General features: G+C 44.0%; 1 long non-coding RNA gene across 2 annotated transcripts in view; it reads left to right on the top strand.

Annotated features, from left to right (window-relative positions):
* The window catches only part of LOC306840734, a 30,221-nt gene that overhangs the window by 4,399 nt on the left and 4,230 nt on the right, over positions 1–21,592 (top strand). For both annotated transcript variants that reach the window (XR_013781368.1, XR_013781369.1), the window contains exon 2: positions 323–466. This is a non-coding gene — a long non-coding RNA (uncharacterized lncRNA). The remainder of the gene's footprint in view (positions 1–322; positions 467–21,592) is intronic.

Raw genomic sequence — 21,592 nt, 5'->3', positions numbered from 1 at the left:
CTAGTGACATCAATCTGCCTGTTCTTTATTAGACGGAGCAGTGAGGTGTAACTGACTGCATTGTCCACAGATGGACTGGGCCCCGTAGCACACGGGACCCTGGTCAGCCACCCTGACAATACAATCAATAACCACACGTTCATTATGGGAGCCCTGCCTGCCTTCTTGCCTTCCTGTCCCGTGGAGCCTCCCTCTTTACTTAACCCGTTCTTTAACTCCACTCCCTTCAATCGTCCCACATCTTCAGTTATGATTTCCTTTTTATTTTTTTTTAATTTATTTTTTTTATTTGCGTTCATGGAGCATTTTGTTCTTCTTTCAGACGACGTGGAAAAAGAAAGAGAGGAAGTGGCGAACAGACATTAGGACGTCCCAGCTCCAGCGACCGCTCCTCTGCGGTATTCAGTGGTGGGCCGGACAGCGGTGGATGACAGTGATCCAGCATGAAGCCTGGGGCCTATAAATGGTAATGCCCTCCACTTGCCTTCCTCATAAAGCATAATAAAAAAAGGTTATAAATCCCACCAATTAGCTGCGTCCATCAGTCGCCTTAATTGGAGTGTCGTGACTGGCTAGGGGATGACCTTGTGTGCCAGAGAGCCAAGACAGACGATGTGGCCTGGAGGCGGGGGAGATGTATGTGGATGTGGAGGACTCTGGCTTCTTTAAATCAACTCTCTCTAACAGGCCGTACTGTAGTTAAGGGTCGAGCCATACGGCCGTGCAGTGTTAATGCTGACTGCTCACGTCGACGTCGTCAGTGTAAATTTGCTGGGCTAAATGTGTGTGAACACGCTTCAGGCCAACACTCTGTGATGGTTAAACATAAAGGAACAGCACAGCAGAAATTTCAGATTCAGGCAAAGTAAATGTTAATGAAACAGTCATTGATGTTTGTGTGAGGTGTTTTTTTTATCAGCAATTTTTCCTTTTCAACAATTTGTATGAGAAAGTTAATTTTCCAAACCAGACGGTGGAGTTTGAGAGGAGTGAGAAGTTGGAGTTGTCTTTGTTTATGCTCCTGTCTCGTTCCTGATCTGGCTTGTAAGCTTGATAGATACAGCATCTATAGGTGTTGGGAGTGGTTTTGTTTGAACACAATCAGAAGGGATCTTGTGGATTGTAGCGGACTTGCAGCTTTAACAGCCCGCTAACACCTGCAGTGGGAGAGTGAGCAGCTGGAGAATGAAATGTACCAAACGACTGTAAAGAAGCAGATTCATTTCTAAACTACAGCCGGATATCCTCTTCGATCGGGAAGAGGGGCGCTGGTGACCCCCGTGCAGTTTTCTGTCACTTCCTGTCATTATTATGATCATAATGAACCACTGACTGTGAATTGAATTAGGCCTACTGTTAATTGAAAAAAAAAAACATAAAAATGTTTTTTTCTAACTATAATGTTCACTAAGTAGGCGTCTCTTGAGTTCCTATGAAGACAGTGTGGCTGTTTTAGAGGCGTACCGTGGACTAGAAGACATCACCTTTGATCAGTGGCCACAGGTGTTCTGGGTTCAATAGGCTGCACTCATCCTATAGCGCTGCTAAATCTAGACTCCTGTGGGCCTGAACACCACACCTTTCCTCTCAGCACCTCACTCAAGCGCTCTCTGTGGCCACTTCAAACCTGAGACCTCTGCTTCCGCTCGAGCCAAGAACATCCACTATCCCATGTCACGGCTCTCCCTGAGGAGAAACAGTGGACCTGTTTGTCTCGCTCAGACGCTGTGATGTGTCGCTAGGCCGCTCTGCCATCCCTACCGCTCAGGATTGGGCGGTCAGGACCAGTTAACCAAGCAGCTGTGGGAGAAGAGCGTCTCTCCGGCTGACTGAGAGCTGCCGACAGTTGTTTCCTTTCTCTCTTACCGTCCGGAGATAATTCAGTCATCAGGCTTTGAACTGCAGATAAGGGAGGAAGAGGATGGGCCGGGGGCAAAAGGGTAGAAGGGGAGAGAAGCTGAGCCAGACGTGTTGGAACTAAAGAAGGCCAAACAAGATGAGGCGTGGGATGCAATTTACAGTTCCCTCTTAAATTCCCTCTTTAAATTTGTGGTTCAAGATGGATTTGATCTTTAATGGCAATTTGTAGTTTTCTTTTCATACGTCATACTCTCCATTATTACATCATGTATTTGTTGCTCCTCCTCTGCTAAAGGTGCATATGTAATAAGCAAAATAAGCACACCTCTCGTCAAACAATTTGCGCAAAATAATCCAGTTTTTTAAACTCACTTTAAGCCACTGAGTCTCGTGGTTTGTTTTCCGATCTTGTTGTTGAATCAATCTGTCACTTCTCGTGCGTGAGCCCTTCTCCATGTAATCATGTCCTCTTCCGTTCTGAGTTTTATGAATTGCAAAAAGATGGGGGAGAGGAAATTAATTTCCAATAAACGGCCCGACAGAGTGTCTTTTGTTTTGTCTTGGGCACGTGGGTTTGCATACCTGCCAGGTGTTGTGCAGCACGATCCCCCTCCCCGGTCCTCGTGCCCTGTGGCAAGGTGCGTGATGAAAGGCCTCGGGTGGCCCATCAAAGGGCCCATTGAGATGAAGCCACGAGCAGGACAGAGGGCCACAGTGTTGACCGTGGAAATTTGACACCCCTCTGACAGGAGCTCCATGCAGCCCACTCAGGGCCACGCTGACAGCCTCGCTCGCAGCAGATCAGACGGCCGCTCGCTCACTTCTCCTGCTGACCCCGGAGCAGGGAGAAGGTTCGAGAGAGTGACCTGTAAAGAACAAACATTATCTTCCATCTTTAAATGTCTTTATCTTACAGACAACAATAATTGACTGATAGGATCACAATGATATGGCAGAACCAACATTAAGATAATAGTATCTTCAAAGAAGATACAAGAGATGCATTCAAAACACATTTTATTCAGCAAACTGGCAGGTTTCCTGTCAAAGATTCTGTCCGACTTGGGATTTTGTGAACTAATTACAAAGTCAAAGGCTTCTTGCAGAGACCTGGTCTTGACGTGAGTTTCATGTTTTATATTAAACATATCTGACGAGGCAAGTTGATAAATGCCATGTGACTATTGATGTAGGAAGGTGTTAAGAAAACAATGCGAGGAGAATCTGCAGCCTGCAAAGGGATCTTTGTGTCACTCTGTGTCTGTACTTCATCTTTCATGGTGGCCTCTCGTTCTCTTCTCGTACAAATACACTGTCAAACTAGTTGCAGTTTTTTAAAGGTTACTTATTTTCCAATTATCTTCCTTTTCAACTTGTTTAAATTAGTCTCACAGGTTCCCAAAAACATGTCTGTGAAGTTTCTTGCTAACAATCCACTCTGATATCTTAGCATGTCTATACATCACTCTATTTCAGCCCTGCTAACAATAGGCTGCTTCTGTGTCTGTAGCTTTAAATGCAAATGAGCTGTGTGTAACCACGCCTTGGCACTTGGCACTTCCAATAAGATACCGATTATTGCAGCCTTGAGTATTGGTCGATATCGATCTGATACGAATGAATGAACACATGAATCATAGTTTTATGACTTATTTTGTAGTGTGGAATATCAAGTGAGGTTACTCAAACAGAGAACAGTAGTCAGCAACAGTAGGTATGAGATAAACTTGGTTACATCATTTTTAACCTTCAACATAATATCTACAGTATTTTACAAATGAATGAAATAAATAAAAAATTGTTTAGAAGACCCTGAAAAATAACCTTAATAAATCGGATCGTTTTCTGGCTGATATCGAACCAATCTCAATATCGGATTGGGACACCCCTACTTGACGCCATGCCCTATTGGATACGAATAGAAAGCAGGCTAAGAACAAACATGAAGCTGTGGGAGGTCGCCCACCTGGGGGAGGGGTTAATGCCCTTTGTGATGTCATAATGGGAAAGCATCAAAACGAGGGCTTGTAGACAGAATATTAGTATAAAAAATGGTAAAGTGTGTTTTGTGTAATCGATGACCTAAAAGCAGTTTTAAATTCACTGCCTTGTTTTTCCCTTGCTCTCTCTCTTATCTGTAGTAAAGTTGTTCCAGTCGGCGCCTCCTACAGACCTTTTGTTGTGATATCAGGATTTGAAGTGATTGTATTTTGCTGTTGTTTTCTGGGTTTCTTTGTATTTTTTTTTTTTCTACCCATGTACTGCGTTGTATATGACATCCATATATCAACGCGTGCACAGAAATGGTTATGTGGCAGATTTTAAGACTAAGGATTAGGGAAGCATCCACAGCTGTAAGCTGCAGAATGCCTAAACAAAACTTCAAGGCAATCCTTCCAAAGGTTTTTGACATGTTTAGAGGTGGATTACTGACCCGACAGACCTCACGATGTCTCCCTCAGAGCCTGGCTGAAAAGTTTCCCGCTGGTTGTTTTCATTGTGTAGTGAGAGAAATACTTAGGCTTGCCTCTCTAACCACACTGTCCACTCACTCCAAGTCAGCAGCATGATCTTATTAACCACGCGCCTCCTGAATGTCATCCCTGCCGCGATAAAAAGAAACGCTTTTAATGAAGTGTAATATAATTTTAACTGTGAGTCTCTCAAATTAGCAGCGGCTGGGTCATGACTGGGCCGCTGCTCTCATTGATGCCCTCGAATAAGCCTCACCTGTCGGCTAGTAAAAGGCCACGCAGGGCCTTCAATCACCAGCGAGTGAGCAGTGGACATGTCTGTGTCCCCCTCCTCTCTGTGTGCAGGTATTAATAGAGCCAGGCAGAGGCATGATGACAAACACACCTACTCCTACTGATCAAATAATGCGCTCACCTGTGTGTGTGTGTGTGGGATTACTCCTTTTTTGTCAGTTGATTTTTTTTTTAACACTGTATCAATCGATGTTCCGGGAAGTCCTGCTGTTGGGCTTCTAAGTCAATCTGGATCCGTACGAGGCAAATAAAACAAACAAATGCAATTTCTCGACCCCCTCACTTTCTCGTAAATATCGTGAACAACATCGAGGCCCAGAACTTGATTGCACCATCCCAGCCATTCAAGCTCATCACCTTTAAAAGACACAGCCTTAAATAATAAGGAGTTGTTGGCGTTGACACCCTGGCTGATGTTTGTTGCTCAGTAATATATTGCATCGGCGGAGCGGAGCAGTTGTCTGCTCTTTGCACCTGCACCAGCCATTCAGCCTGAAGTCTATAAATCCTACAGCGAGAGCTGAAATGTTCGCCCGGACCGCTCGGGTTGCCTGCTCTTGTCACCTTACGCCACGTGTTCCCTCAGATATGTGTTTTTTTTGGTTGTTGGTGCGTTTGTGTTCCTCGTCGTGCACTGGACTCGTTGCATGTGGCGGCGCTTTGATTAGCTGCCCGAGCCACACATGGAGATTCCACCAGTGATCCCCCCCCCCCACCACCCACCACCCCATCTCCATGTGCCGCTGGGGTGTGCATATACAAATCACTGCAGCCTTGTTAGCATAGTTTAGTGAAGATGTCAGCTTTATGAGGGCTGGGATGCTTGCTATGCGTGTCAGGGACAGCAGGGGAGGGGCTGACCCACAAAAGGGGGGGGGGGGGAGCACAGGGAGGTACACAAGCCCTGTGTTGTAAATTTCGGTGTGAGGCTTGGGTGCTGTGTGTGCTGCACTGTGTGGTTGAACAGGAAGGCAGACAATAAGACTCCTGCATCAAATAAAAACAGCTCTGTGTTTTCTGATATATCATAAATTATGATTTGATCATATATCACTGAAGATGCATTTCCCCACACTCATAATCACAGCCTCGATAAATGGACATTTGCTCATGAGTATTGTTTTGTGTGTGTGTGTGTGCGCACTGGCATCATTAGATTGTTAATCTCATTTCCTTTCTGATGATTGAAAATGGAGAGAAGCTCTGAGTTTATCAGGCAGATAAATGGACGGCCCATCCTCTGAGAAGATCTAATCTGTCACGCGTCAAGGCGAGGGTTCACCTGCTGCCGGATAATAACCGTGTCGAAGGGCGCCCGTGATTTAGCAGCGCGCTGCTCTTTGTTTGCCTTCGCAAAAAACACCTGATGGTTTCATTAATTAAGCGAACCACAATTAGCGCACCGACGTCACACCGAGTGGACGCCTTCAAGAGAAATATGAGATGTATAAAAAAAAGAAAAAAAGAGGCACTCCATTAGAGCTGACCTTTTCTGTGAGATTACTGATATTTGAGATTTAATTCCGAATTCAATGAAAACTTCATTTTTATTCGTATGGCTCAGGCCCTTTCAGTCTGCCGTCTGAAATGGGGTCTCGTGCAGGTCGTTAATTATGATCTTTATAAATTAAATTAAGAGGTTGTCACTGCTTGATTTTTTTTTTTTAATCTGCCTGTTTTACAGGTTAAAGAGTAGATCAGATATTTATCACCTCTCCACTCATCTCCCACATATGAATTATAAACAGGACCCAGCTTGCTACATGTTTTTGTCTGCTTTCTGTTAGCTGTGATCTATACTTGAATATCCTCCAGACTTCTCTAGAACCTTCCTTGAGCATGAAACCGATCCAACTCTGATCCCTTCTGGAGATCTCGACTTGATAAAGATGTTTTAAAGATTTTGTTTTTCACACTAGAAGAAGTTGAATACCTCACACGCTTTTACGCTCTCTAGAGCGACGGTGCATTTCTACGTGTGAACATTATTATTTGCTCCCGTCTTTCACTTCCTTTTTCAACACTAACAAACCAAGGCAAATAAATCCAGCACACTCATCCCTCCAAGTCTCCTCTCCCCATCTCTCACTTTGACTCCGAGCAACCTCATCCGCTCTCATCTCGTCTTATCTCTTTCTCCCTCTCTCTCTCTCTCTCTCTCTCTCTCTCTCTCTCTCTCTCTCACTCACTCACTCACTCACCCACACACACACACACACACACACACACACACACACACACACACACACACACACACACACGCAGCCACCGCCACCCGCCTGCATTTATTTATTCGTTATATTTCCTAATTCAGTTTGACGAATGAGTGACAGCTTGACACTTCATTCAGCAAGATTAATAGAACGACACAATATTTACGTGGCAGAGACAGCCAATTATCCCACCATCTATCATCCAGATTATCTTTCTGATTGAAAACTACTCGTCCATGTAATCGGAATTATTTGGAATTAGAAGGGAATTTATGGCTTCTTGTGTCACTTTTCCTGGACGGTGCTAAATTAGAAATATTAGATACATAAAGATGGTATAGGAAATGGGATAAACAGAAGCCGGGAATTCTGTTTTATTTTCCTGCCAGTGTTAACGGCCCCTGACCGAGCGCCGTTTCATCTTCGCATTTACTCGCTTATCTTAACATTTTGGTGACCCAAACCGTAGGATTTCTACATACTGTCTGCTTTTAATCATTCCGTATGACAAAGATTTGAGGTGGAGCTTTCTCATTGACAAGAAGAACATTTTATGTATGCGACATATTGAAGTTAGAAAGCAGACTTGAGTGTGTCCAACTTTGAAGACAGTAATGGATAGATGTTATCTCCAAAGATAGCCTCGTGTGTATTGATCTCAGGCTATGTTTTTAAATGTCCATCTCACTCAAGGCAGGAGCGACATTAGTTTACTCCTTCAGCCTCTGTCCTTCAGCCTCTGTTGATTAATTCGCCCGACTCGTTCTATCTCACCTTTACAATACTTTGTATGCTATTCTCATACATCACCTTTTTTTTTTCTACCATTCTCTCCTCAAACTGATTAATTTAGCTAATCTGTTAGCTCTGCTTAATGTCTCCGAGTGTCTGCCTGTCATAGCCCCAACCACACGTTCACTCTGCTTTTGAATAAAGCTCATAAAACAGAACAGATGACAGGCCGCATGTGTGCGTACACGCTGCAGGTATCGCAGCTGATTTCGGATCAGTTTTGGCCGCAGGATAATTTCTAGTGACGCTCCATCACTTCTCCACCTCCCCTTCGGCAATCAATAGGCTCCACTTGTGCAGTCTCAAACTTGTTTTGAAACAGCTTTATCACAAATTAAAATAGACTTATAATTCAATCTCATACCACATCGGTCGATAGCTGAACCAAAAATAAATGTAGCTAATATTTGTTATGGTACATGAATTGACTGAGCATTTTTCAGCTCGAGGTCTTTAGTAATGAAATTTGGAAAGTGACATTTCATCCGTTTAGTAAACCCTGGCAGTCTGAAAGCCTCGCACTCTTTTTAGAAATGGTGAAAATTGCCACATGTAGCGATGTTGCAGAGGTTTGATTATATGGGCCCGAGTGCGTTCCGACTTGTAAATGGGATTAAGCCATCCCAATATAGTGCCTCAACAACTAGCTTGTTTATTTTTATCCTCTTAATAGGGGAGTTGGATCCTTAAAGGGTGCCAAAATTATCCTGCAAATCGCTGACAGGGAAAAATGAAAGGTCTCTGACGGTTATTATAAGCAATCTGTCTGCGTTGAAGCACAATGTGACTGCTGCGCTTGCGATACCAACGAGGTGACCTCAGTGAGACGAGGAGGAGAGACGTGTTGAAAGTCAGACACACCGTCTGGTTTGGGACCACCAGGAATATCTACACACACACACACACACACACACACACACACACACCTCTCGCACCACATTCACACCACATCCGCCCTCAGAAGGACACCCGGCATGGACTCGATTGACTGTTTTACACAATATTGGCCTTTAAGCTTTATGTAGAATTTTAAACGTGATCATTGGACAATCACTCCAGCATTTAATTTTTATTGATGACAAACCATACACGTATAGAAACGATAGAAATATGAATTCATTTCACATGTAAACACAGAGGCCATGTAAGTAAGTAAGTAAGTAAGTAAGTAACGTTTATTTATAGAGCACCTTTCACAGATAAGAATCACAAAGTGCTTTACAACAATAAAAGGCGATTAACAGTTAAAAACAGAAACAGCAAAAACAAACATAAAATAGGTAAAATAGATAAAAGAGTAGAATGAAACAGCTACTGGTCAACCAAAAGCCTGTCTGAATAAAAGTGTTTTTAACTGCCTCATAAAAATGTCACAGGAGTCTACCGATCTCAAGTTTCGAGGGAGCGCATGCCACGGCTTCGGTGCGAGAACTTGAAATGCGTGATCATCACGGGTTTTAAAATTTGACTTTGATTCTGCATGTGACCTGTCTGAGAAACAGAGGCTGTTTCTCGGGAGCCATCAGAGAATCAGTCCTTACATGATTATAGAAATCTACATTTGAAAACAGGAAGCCGTCAGCGCAGCTTGTTAAATCAGCAGCGCGCGCGTCTGTCTGACACTTAGACAAATCTCATCCATCAAATCAAATCCAAACCTTACATTTCACTGGAACAGGTTCAAGATTTTCTCCATCCCGTGTGCCGTCACTGCTCCTCATTCTTTTACCTTTTTAGACTGCCTCTTGCTTCCCATAGAATTTTCTCTTTTTATTCTTCACCTTCACCTTTTGACAGTCTTCTATCTGAAGTGTATCGTGCTGCACTTTCAGGCTCTTTCATTGACTTGGTGTGCGAGTTAGTTTGGGGTGACAGAGGTGTCTTTTTTACAGGTTGACCTGAAGACAAAGGGTTTCCCCTCTTCAGAGATAAATCTCTGTGAACCAAGATTCAGTGAGGCACTCGTGCGTCTTTCCTCTCACTAAAGAAACATTTAAGACAGTAAAAAATGATGTCAGTCACTACCAACATGCAGCTTCTTCTGATGATTACACAGTACTGCTCCCACCTTCTCCTCTTTGTGTGTAAGTGTTATACTGCCAACCAGCTCAGTTCTTGAAGTTATAATCGTATCAGGGTTTCATCTCATCTGTTATGGTGCTTCTTTGTAGGTCTTGTTGGGTCTTTAAACTGACTATAGTCACATTCTTCCAGGCGCTCTTGTTACTGGTGTGACTTATGAATGATGCCAAAGAGATATTATATCTACTGCTACTTTTAGTAATAAAACTTTCTACATGCTTCAAAGTTGTTCAAATGTATCGTATGAATGACTCTTTGACTGATATTTCTATCCGGAGTGGCTGCAGGCTGTCGGCAGAGTTGGTATTTTGGAGTCGTCTCATGAGTTAGCAGAGGCGGATCTCGAGGCTGGTTGACTCGTCAGCCCACGGGAGCAAATTAACAGTACTGAGCTCGTAGCTCCTCTTTAACCTTTCCCCATCCTGAGTGACATTTGTGTTTCCTTTTGCCTCTGGCCTGGGCGTATGGTCGCCTGTGAGAGGATGTATAGAGATGCTGTGTGTGTGTGTGTTTCCCACAGTGACGCTATAAATGAGCAGGGGAGCATTGACATGAAATTAGACACAAATCGGCTCATCTTACTTCCCTTCCATTATTTTGACGATAGCTTTAGAGTCTTGATATAGTAAAGATCAATATTTCAAACCCATTATGATTCCATAAAATATGAATTCGTATTTAACAGGGGAGCTGTTCGGCTCCAGAATGTACCGTCCAGGCTGGACAGACCAGCAGGCGGAGCGTGCCTCTGCCTCGGAGGGCTTTGGATTCCCCTCAGTGCAGCTTTTGGTCCCCCCCCCCCCCCAGGGCTTCATATACCATGAGCCCAGAGTGGTTACATGTGTAATTTTTGTTTCGGAGTCGAACTAATAACAGTAAAGTATATGAGAGGAGGGGTGGAGTAGTCGTTGTTGCCAATAGAGGAAACAGAGCAGAGGGTCAGGAGTCATCAGCACCAGTGTGGAAGATGATGACCTCGGACACTCAGAGAGACTTTAAACTGCTCACTCAGAAGTTAAAGATGAGACCTGTGATCCCTTTGCTTGGGAGCTTCATTTGGAGCCTGAGCCTCTGGTTTGACACCCTGCCCCTTCCACAAAACAAGTCACACATTTAACTTGCCAATTCAACAGTCCAGAACAGATATTTGTGTGGATTTAAAGCAGACACCCGCAATTATGGAAAATGCGGTCTAAAGTTTCCCGTTGTCACTCCCCCTTTACTCTGAGGATGAGGTTTTACAGCGTTGGAGAAGGTTAATTTATCAACAGAGCTTTCAGTCCTGACATGAATCCTCTTTTATTGCATACAAAATATGCAGGGGTTCTATACTTAAAGGGGACATATTATACCATGTTACCTTTTAAAACAGTCTCCTATGGTCTAAATGAAACATCTGTGCTGTGCTTTGGTCAAAACAGAACATGAATGAATCACCAGAGGAAAAAAAGTTTTGCTCTAGTCTCCATGGGTGGAGATACCAGGGGAGGGGATTTTCTTACCAGAATCCAACTTGTGATGTCACAACATTTGAAACTGAGCATTTGTCTCTGTGTGGTAAATATTCTGCAGACCACAAACAAAAGACTGGACGGATTTATTTCAAATTTTGTGGGTCAATAGACACTCAAAGTTCAAAAACACTGTGGAAGTGTTTTTCATAATACGTCCCCTTTAATCAAGTCAGTGAAGGAGAGCTTTGAATTGTTGAGAGCTGTCAGCTTGCTAATCATTTTACACTGTTCATTGTATAACAACGTATAATAAAGTGAAACATATCAAACATGCAGCTTCAGATCAATATGCTCTCAGTGACGGGGCAGTAGATTCATATTCAGCACAAGCTGTTATCCCTTCAGACCATAAAAGGAGCTCTCAGGCATTGATGACTATAGAGAGCTTTGTGATTACCTCAGTAGCATGTAGCGCCACAGAAAAGAGATATCATCATTATCTCCACACAAAGGCAACCCTCACATTGTTAAAACAATCTGCGCCTTGCTAATGTAGGCTGTCAGCTCTGCTTCCAAGAGTTAAGTTGTAGGGTTTTTTTTCTCTCTCTCTCTCTCTTTTCCCGTCTGCCTGGGGAATCACGGCAGGTACGAGGCTCATTTCCTCATCAAACACAGGACGAGTGATTTGGAATATTTATGAGGCTCCCAATTTAAGTTAAACATTTAACAAAAAAAGCATGTGATTAAAATGAGACGGCAGAAAGGGTTAAAGTCCCCGTGGGCAGCTGAGGCTAAAAATTAAACACTGAATGCTGGAGATGAATTAAAGTAGCAGGTCTCAGACATATTTCAGCTCAGCGGCATTACTGTAACGAAGCAGCCGTGATATGCTATATGTTGAAACAAGCCTTTCATTGACTGTGACCAGAATCCTAATTAGCTATGAAGTGATAATGCTTTGATAAAGTCACTGCAAGACCCCCTTTTGAATAATTTGCATAATATGAGACTTTCTTATGAATACGACATCACAGGAAGTCAAACAATATTGACTTTTATTTACTCTATCGATTCAAGAAGCACCAAAAATCCTGATAGAGCTCAAAACATGTCTGTTCCAAATCCCAAGAAAATGATGATGGTCCTCTCTTGTCGTATCACAATAAGGACGTCAGAGGTAGCAACCCTGCTGAGGTCAGAGGTCAGGTGGAACACGATGCCATATTGACTTTATTGATAATCTATGGCTCGCTTTCATTCTGTCCCTCCTCTCTAGCAGATCAGTGAGCGGCTGAGAAGGAGGAGGGGTCAGCCCCCCGCCCCCCCCCCCCCCCCCCCCCCCCCCCTTCTCTGCTCGGTGACTCTCTCTACTTCCTGTTTTATCAAATCTCCCTTCGAGACACTCTGCCATCCATCTATCACACCCAGAAAAAAGTTCAGCTGCTCTATACTATATGTGTGTGTGTGTGTGTGTGTGTGTGTGTGTGTGTGTGTGTGTGTGTGTGTGTGTGTGCGTCCATCCTGTCTCCATGACAACAGTTTGTTGACAGCGACCTCTGTATGAACGACACGGCTCTGTTACTTTTTACTGCATGTTTTCTATGTGAGATCGTTTTTTTTTTCCAGACATGGAGCAAACAGGATGCGGGTACAAGATATGTTTGGTTGGAGGCTTAAATACGGGTAATATCTTATATTTCGAAAAGATCGGCGTTGACGTCAACGGCGATCTTTCCGAAAGTTTTCCGCTTTCTGCTGCAAACGCTCTCTAGCCGTTGAAAACAATTGAAAAAAAGACGCTGGCGCTGAGAAAAAAACGCGAGGTGGACACAGGGCCTAACTGGTGTTTAATACTGGACATGAGAAAGTGCAGGTGTTACTGGTGGTTCATGCAGCTCTTTGGGGTGCAGCGAACAACCTGAGATGTCCCTCTTTGATAAGAACATACAGGGACGTCATATCAAAAGTGACTGTTTGTGCATTTTGAGTTTAGCTTTAATGGCCAGATGAATTTCCACATTAATGACATCAACCACTCGCATCACCTCCTGCTGTGTTTCAACATCTGATCCCACAGTCTTTACAGGCACGTTAGACCGACTTATGTCAAAACCTGTGGCAAACAAACGATGTTGAAAGAGTCAAACTGGACTCTTCATACAGCACAGGAGGAATGCTGTTTGTCTCACAAGCAGTCCTGATGGAAGTGACTCCCACTTTGACCACGGAGACATCGCCTCAGGCCCTCACATGTTGCCCTCCAAGGTTCTCCAAAGGCATTTTTACCCCTAGGTGAATTAGGTTGCCGTCGGTCACATATACTTAATACGATGAATACATAAAACATAAAAACATGCGAATGCACGGTACATAAGTGCGCAGATAAAAGGTGCAAAATTGTACAAACAAGTTGATCCGTGAAGGCTCCAGAGTCCAGAGCATTAAAAGTGATGAATGAATAAATGAGCCATTAAACAGTATTAAAGCAGCTTCCTCGCCTGACATCTCTGTCCCACACAACCACATCAAGCAGCAAAGAGAAAAAACACAGCACACACACAAATCTGATGATTTATAACGGTCCTTTGTTCTTCATTTTTGGTGCTGAAAGTCTGCAGCTCACAATGCAGGATGTGGGACTCCTCTCTAAAGACTGAGCTGCCTTGCTGTACAAGGTCTCTATTCTGAGCTGTTGCTTACTGGACCACCTCACACTCTGTTCTTCACACAGAGGTTTCCAACCCATGACACATCAGAAAAGGATCCAATCAATACACTTCCTCTGTCAGATCCCTGATGTCTGACAAATGATGATATCACAGAGATGTCAAACACGTGTAAGGGCCAAACGTATCGCTGATTTATTTTTCCCTCTCGGCTGATGCAGATAGTGTTCCTCTATCATCTTGTAGCCTGGAATGAGGGTATTTCAGAGGCAGTGGTGCGATCACATTTTCTCAGCGTTAAAGTGGACCGCTTGCCTCCCTCTGATCCACCTGGCAGGAGGGGAGTTTGGACTGAGACGCTGACCTCTGGGTAAAATCTCTCGCTGTGCTGGGCCAGCGACGGGGCAAGAATGACTGAAGCAATAGGGCTGGGATTAGCTGACATGGCGGCTGGGTTTTGCAAGCTGTCCTATTCTTGGGCGTGGGTGGGCAAAGGGGCAGAGCGGCTAAAATGGGAATGAATGTATTGATCCTGCGGCCGTTATGAAAATAACACGCACCAGCTAATTTCTGCAGCAGGACGGGGGGGGGGGGACACATTGCTGGCAAAGGCAATCTGATTGTGACGTAGATAAGCTCTTAGAGGAGAGACAACCAAGAAAGATGCAGCCTCACTTTAAAGGAATAGTTTGCAAAACTGAAATAACGTGAAGTGGCAAAGGCACAATCCAATCAAATCAAAGCCAGCAGCCGTTTGTTAAAACATAGAATTTCTTTATCCAGAAACAAAAATGTAAAATGTAAGAAGTTGGGCTTGTATGGTGGTTTATGTGCTCAGGCTGCTGAGCGTTTTGTTTTCTCTGCTGATGGTCTTGCAGTTTTCACAGCCAAGCTCCCTGATCCCATACAGCCGCGTGGTCGATGGCCCAAGGTGTCAAAATATGACGACTTCTGCTGGAGAAAAAGTCATCAAATGTCAGCCAGCTTAAAAAAACAAAACAGAATGTTATGTTATGTTATTATTATACTTATCTTATTTTAGAGTATTGAACATTTATAATTAGAAATTTTTTTTTAAACCTTTTTCTTAATCTTGAACCTCGTAGGTCTAACTTATAGTTGGGAGACCAGTTTTTTAAATAAGTGTTGCCTGAGCATTTTGACCTCTTCTTGCACCTTGTTAGTTGTGCCAAAAAAAAATCCTCTGCTTCTTCAGTCATTTGTAACTCTACCATGAAGCCCTAAATCTACATAAAGATGATGTAATTGACAAGTTGGCAGTATTTCCAGTATTTGTGCTAAGCATGAACAACAGCTACTGGCAGTATATTTGTACAAACATGAGAATAGAACTTCTCAACTCGTCTTCTCAACTGATTTACTTCCAGAAAGCAAGTTATCATTTTCTAAATAAGTGGAACTGTTCCTTTAGTGCAATTGCAATATTTTCACAGTGTGAAAATAGTGAAAATAAATTTGCTCACAGTGTTGGAGTACACTTTTTTTGGTTTATTAAAATATATTTTTTCAAGGATCATATTACAGTTGTTGCACAATCACAAAGAGTATGTCATCTTGTAATCGTTTTATGGTGGCGATTTAAAAGGAGTGATCGCATGGTAAGATCCCTGTCTCAGACCTACAGAGCTGCCCTCTGCCCTCGGCCCTCCCTGCCCAATGGAACCTATGGGAACCCAGCTGGTTGTATTGTAATGCTGCAGCCTACCAATAGCCAGAGTTCAGAGCAGCCTTATTCTCACTCACGCCACTCACTGAACTCCTCCACTCTTTTTGCATAAAGTAATTGCTGTCAGCGAGTGTGCACTGCAGAGAGTTGCTCAGGCTCCAGAAGCACAGAGGGTGAGATTAGGGAATAAAAGAGCTAAGTCAGTGCTACTTAGGCACTCCCAGATCCTGCGTCTGTCATTGCTGCGGCTGTGGATGAGGGCTGACAGTGATGAATATTGGCCAAAAGTTGGTATTCCACATGATGATTTTCCCTAATGAGAATTGATGAATGCGGGAGGGAGGGACTCGGGATTGTGTGATGAGAGGAGGGACCACTCATTAGCAGCCAGTCATGCTAAGCTGCGCCGCTTTAAGGTGGGCAGGACTACTGGGCTGAGCTGTGCCACTCCAGCAGTTCTCGAAAAAACATCAGCTGATTCCTCTGATCAATACCCCCTCACATAGGAGAGTGTCAAATGAGATATATCCATAAGAGGCAAAAAATCAATCGCCAAACTCCCCCCTGTGCACAAATAGCATTTAGTAATACTGTCCACATAGCAGAGCATTTATTAGCCATGTGTCACCTTCCATATATAGATCCATAGCAATCTCTGAATACATATGCATGAAGCTGAGGTAAACACCTCGGAGCGGGACAGTCACAGGCCCTCATGAGCCGGGGGAAAGGGGGAGCAGGGGGCCCGCCGGTCTAGCAGATGGTAGCGCGGGCTTTGAAAAGTCGTGGCCCTGAACGAGCCCCAGGCAGCCCCAGAGGCCAGCGCCGAGCCAAAGCTCCACATGTGGCCATCCAGGAAGGACATTAAGTGGATAATAGTTAATAGTGAACCAGGTCATTTACTATCATGCGCCTACTTTATGGAGCACAACCGCTCGTGTGTGCAGAAAGGGGGGGGGGGCCACAGCTGAGAGAAAGTTTCTCTTTTAGATGCAGATAAAAGCAGAAAATGATGACTTGCAGGGCCGTTAGCCGAGTGTCACATTCTTGGATAAACATTGTGCAATACCTCGCTTGCTTTAATCGCTTGTTGTTGGTTGATGAGTAAGCATATTAGTAGAAATGTTATTCTTTCAGTCATATGACTGAGCACAGAGTATCGCCGCTCCGGTTCACCGTCGACTTTATTGGCCCTTTGCCGGCTCAGGGGCTCAAGACCATGTGATGTGTCACTCCACTATAGTTAAGCACAGATCAAGAGATAGGCTCTTTAATATCCAGGAGCTCATTTTCTTCGCGGTGGCTGGCGGGTCACAGCTTGATGACAGCTAAACAAGCCGGTCCACATGATGGAAGAGAAGCCACGCTGAGCACGTGGACGGAGTGGACAGAGGAGACACAGCAGTCTCAGGTGGACTGTTATGAAGACAGATCTCGTGGTGAAAGCATGCATCCATGTGTGATTTTATTTTATTTTTCTCTGATAAACATGAATGAATGATGTATGAGACGTCTCCTTGCGAGGACAAGTTGTCTGCCTGTGTGTGTCACTTCACAGTCTCAATGTTTTCTCCTCCTTAGCCACACGGATTGACTTTGTCATTGGCGGATGCAAAACAGGGATATCTGGGGACACGTAATAGGATTGCCTCGTCTCGATTGTGTTTTCTCTCAAAAGTGATTTAGCACATCTCTTTTGGTCACATAGTGAAATAATGTATCCAATATGTGCATTCAAAACCATAAAACCACTTTGCGCTGTATTCCTAATTGGATTTTAACTGCAGGTTTCTTGAATCATCTAGCCATCACCATCTCCTATATTGGATTTTTTTTTTTCCAGAGCCTCCCATTCATGCAGCCCTCTCTTTATTTCCTTCCTGTTGAAATGACATGCTTTCTAATCAGTCAATGCACAAAATGTCTGACTGCACTGGAATCATTAAACCTCGGCTACACGGAGACACATGCTCACGTCCCACCGACTGCAGAGTCTATTAGAGAGATGTAAGATTATGGCCTCAATGAAGCCATTAGTTACGCAAACCCAGTGATCATCTTTTCCTTATACGTATTAAATCGGATCCATTCCCGGACACTCGAGGCAAATGTTGCTCCCCTTGAATGATTTTGGAGGAATTGAGTAAAAACAACAGCGGCGTCGACAACCAAAACAACATCAGGAGCCGTAATGAAAGGGAGCGAAGGCAAAGGCACCCGGGCGATTGCATCCATTACCCCTCTCCACTATATGGACCCCTTCATAGGGATTACCCCTGGTTCCAGAGAGGTTGATTATTAGACGCTCGCAAAGGTTTCGTTTGAATCGCCCCAGTTAAACGAGAAATTGCAGGCTGAGGAGAGAGGCTAATAACAGTTATTAACCCCGTGCGGGCGGCGGTGTAAAAGAGCGCCACAATAACGAGGTGCACCACCAAGGTTTGAGGCGCAGCGCAGCTAGCACACCCCCGAGGAGAAGCTAACTTATTAAAATAATGAATTAGCCGACCAGATTACTGCAGCCTGCGGCAAAGGCAATTATCCCCCTCCAAATCCCTGGACAGGGCTCCCGAGCGCCACCATAAAACAAGTGCTCAGAAAGCAGGAGCCCTCCGCTCCACACAAATGAATAGGCTGTTAATTAGGATCTCTCCCGCTGCGGGTAGCCTTCCCACTGCCATACAGAAAGCGCTTCCACGACAGGGAGAGGAGGAGGAGGAGGGGGAATGGGCAATGGGTTGATACTGAATGAGTGTGACTATGAGAGATAGTGAAGTACGTGGAAAAAAAAATGGGGCTACAAAACTCTTCAGTGGTGTGGGAAAGTATACACTTACACGCAAGAGGAGGTTTGACGAAAATGAAAAACATCCTCGGTGGTCCTGACTGGAAGTCGTGTGGGAGAAAACAAATACAGAGCTGCCGCTAAACACTGGACAAGGTAGCTGTACAAAGTCGGCTCCAACGAGCCGGCGTGATATCAGGGACTCTTTGCAGTAACTAAACATCTGCAGCAGCTGTTAATTGTCGTATTTGATCTAAACTTTTGCTCCCAGGCACTGACTGCAAATCCCAAACAAGGGCAAAAAACGACTGAAGCATCCAAGGGTTAAACTGTCCCGCCTCGACGAGTGGTTATTAGTCCTGATATGAAGGAAACAGGCGGGACAAGAATGGGAGTGAAGTAGGCCAATGGCCACGCTGAAAAAGAGCCTGCTGTATTTTATGATATATATATATACACAGCCCCCCTAATGGTTATAAATACTAAAGTATCACATGGTTGACATCATGAACCAAATCTGGCCACCTTCTGCGATCACCTTCCAACTCTGCACCAGTAGAAATCCTCAAGTTTTGAAGGCTGGACTCACCTTGTCCTGCATAGCTCTACTTACACCCAGAGTGGAGAGAAGTGTCAAAGTGGAAACTGTGCCAAAGGGATAAAGGCTACATGTATTAAAGTGCAGCTACACATTTAGAAGTTCTATTAGCATTTTAGTTTGGAAAGTTTTTTTTTTATTTTTTTTTTATACAGTACCATTGTCAAAGTAAAAGGACGGATACATCTGGGCTACATTGGAACAATTCAACCCGCATGCTAAGCTGCTTCCAACATTGTACAGTGACTCTAAAATGCAGTGAAATGAAAAGCTTCTCCCTTTGGAAAACCTCATTTAAAGTGAAGAGTCCTTTATTTCGTACACACAGAAGTAAAATGTACCTTGGAGGCACCTTACCGAGCCTTATTTACTCTCTTTATACATACAGTCAGTCTAAACATGAAACCTCATGTGTTAATAGTTTTTAAAGCATGGTCTTTATAATGTGATTTTCTCCCCAGAGGACGATTATATAGTCACACAGATATGCGGGGCACGAAACAAGACATTATTCCGGTGTACTGTATGAATATGCCTGCAAGGCTTGACATGAATGCAATTTCATGTAATTTGAATGCCTTTCATGAGGCAAGGACTCTTTTGAACTGTCTTAAAAAGCTCATCCACCACGCTATCTGCCAGTGGCCCTGGGTACAGAGGAGTCATGTCGACAGGCCCAATTAATGATGGGGCGTCTGAGAGTGAATGAATGAGGAGCTTTGAGAGGATTCCTCCACCTTAAATCCCCCTGTGCTGCTGCTCCCAGACTGCCTGTGAAGAACAATCAAACGGCAGCAACCCCCTCCTATTTATCACTTTAAGACATTAGCCAGACATGGGCCTGAATATTAACCAGCTCCTTTTCCAGGAGAGTTCCACACCAAAGGCTGCGTGTGGCAACATCCATTTTTAATCACAAGGGAAAACGAGGCCTCTCAATCGCTCTCATCTATTACCGTGTGCTTAACTCGCTGCATTTTTTTTTGACATGCCTCTAAAAACAGGTAACAGGCTATCGTTGCTCTTTCTCTGTCGTTTAGTTTTTACTATTGTTTCAGTCAAACTATTTCATCCTGGGCCTCAGTATCTGGTACACATTGTTGAAAGCAGAATCTAACTCTCTCTCTGTGATGAGCTGACAGAGTTCGCCTCACTCCTCTGACTGTGTGTCTTCCAGCGTACCACGACCGGGCCGAGGCAGCCGAGCGTGAGCCGCCCTCCACAGCTTAATTGGAGTCATGTTCTCCGGAGCCCAGAGCTGCTGCTCTCCCTGCATCCGCCTCTCTGCTGCCGAGCCCGTGGTGGGAGCCGGCAGGGTAGGGCACTGGTACCATGCATGCAGGGAGATGATCTGTTAACCCTGATCCTCTCCCTCTGGGTCTCTCTCCCCCCCCCCCCACTGTGACACATGGCACCCTGGTGACAAGGTCACTCCACTGTTGTGGCACCACGGGGGGAGCTGGCCTTATTATCAGGAGAAAAGATTTTCTTGTGAAGAATCTAAAGGAGGATCTGATGTCCAATCACATTTCACTAAAGACAAGGTTTTTTATACCCAGAAGCTCTCAGTTTTAAGTTTTCAAGGGTAAGGATGTAATTAAAAAGGGTCACAAGACACCATGAACCCAATCCAAATATATTGTCTTTAAGAAATATCTAAATGGATCATTTGATCACGTTTATTTAGGTTTATGTTTCATCAGAGATAACATGCAGAGAGCCTAAAACACACAATTCTACCAGCTCCCTACGGGCCAAACTTAAAGCCCAAGCTTGACTATGTTAGACTTTATTCTTTAAATCATCTTTTCTGTCTTATTGTGAAAGATTAAGGGAGCAAGACGTAAGTCTGACACGTAGCGTGATGATAAAAACATGTAAACATGGGAGATCACTGCGGCACCTGTTGGTTTCTTCAGCTGGCAAACGGACGGTCGAAAGCTTGACTGCCTGCCTCCTCTGCTCAAAACAAAAACAGACCAAGATGCTGTACGAGCTGCTGCATTGTTGACAGAGGAGCCTTTAAAAGACTGTGCTTTGCATATATACTCAGGAAGCAACTCAGTAAACATCATTTTTGATGTGTGGCGTTCAGGAAATAGCGTCCCTGATGCACTTTAAATAACGCCTTCTACAAAAGAATCGCCACCTCACGATTCCATTATCAAACAATTCTCGATGTATCACGACGATGCATCTCAATCTGGGGTCTGTATAGAATGTTCATTTTTACCCATCTGTACAAACAATCAGGTGAATTCATACGCTTTTATTAAAATCTTTGCAACAAATAAATTCCACAAACAGCCCTTTTGTAAAAATCCAATATCCTATTTCAAAGTCCTCTTGTTAAGACTGAACAAGAGTATACTCAAAAATACTTTCTCAGCTGCAGCTGCTCTCTTATTTTCGATCTCGAATAAACACTGCACACGCACTTACGGAGCAGTAAACCCCGGAACCGGATGTGGGCCAGTCCATGGCGTTAATAATCGATCATGGGCTTTCCTGCATCGATGCAGAATCTTTCCACAAAGCATGACGATGCATCTTAGGATCGATTTATTTCCCCACGCGATGGGTCACTCTTCTCTCAGATGCTTGTTAGACAGTTAATGCACCAGATATTTGAACAAGAAGCTTGAAAGCGTTCAGAGATGCAACTTTTCCCTTTAAGTCTCATTTGT

This window comes from Symphodus melops (genome assembly GCF_947650265.1).
Source record: "Symphodus melops genome assembly, chromosome: 19".
NCBI lineage: Eukaryota > Metazoa > Chordata > Actinopteri > Labriformes > Labridae > Symphodus > Symphodus melops.
Note: the sequence above shows the minus strand (reverse complement) of the source record. Positions and strands in the feature narration are given on the sequence as shown.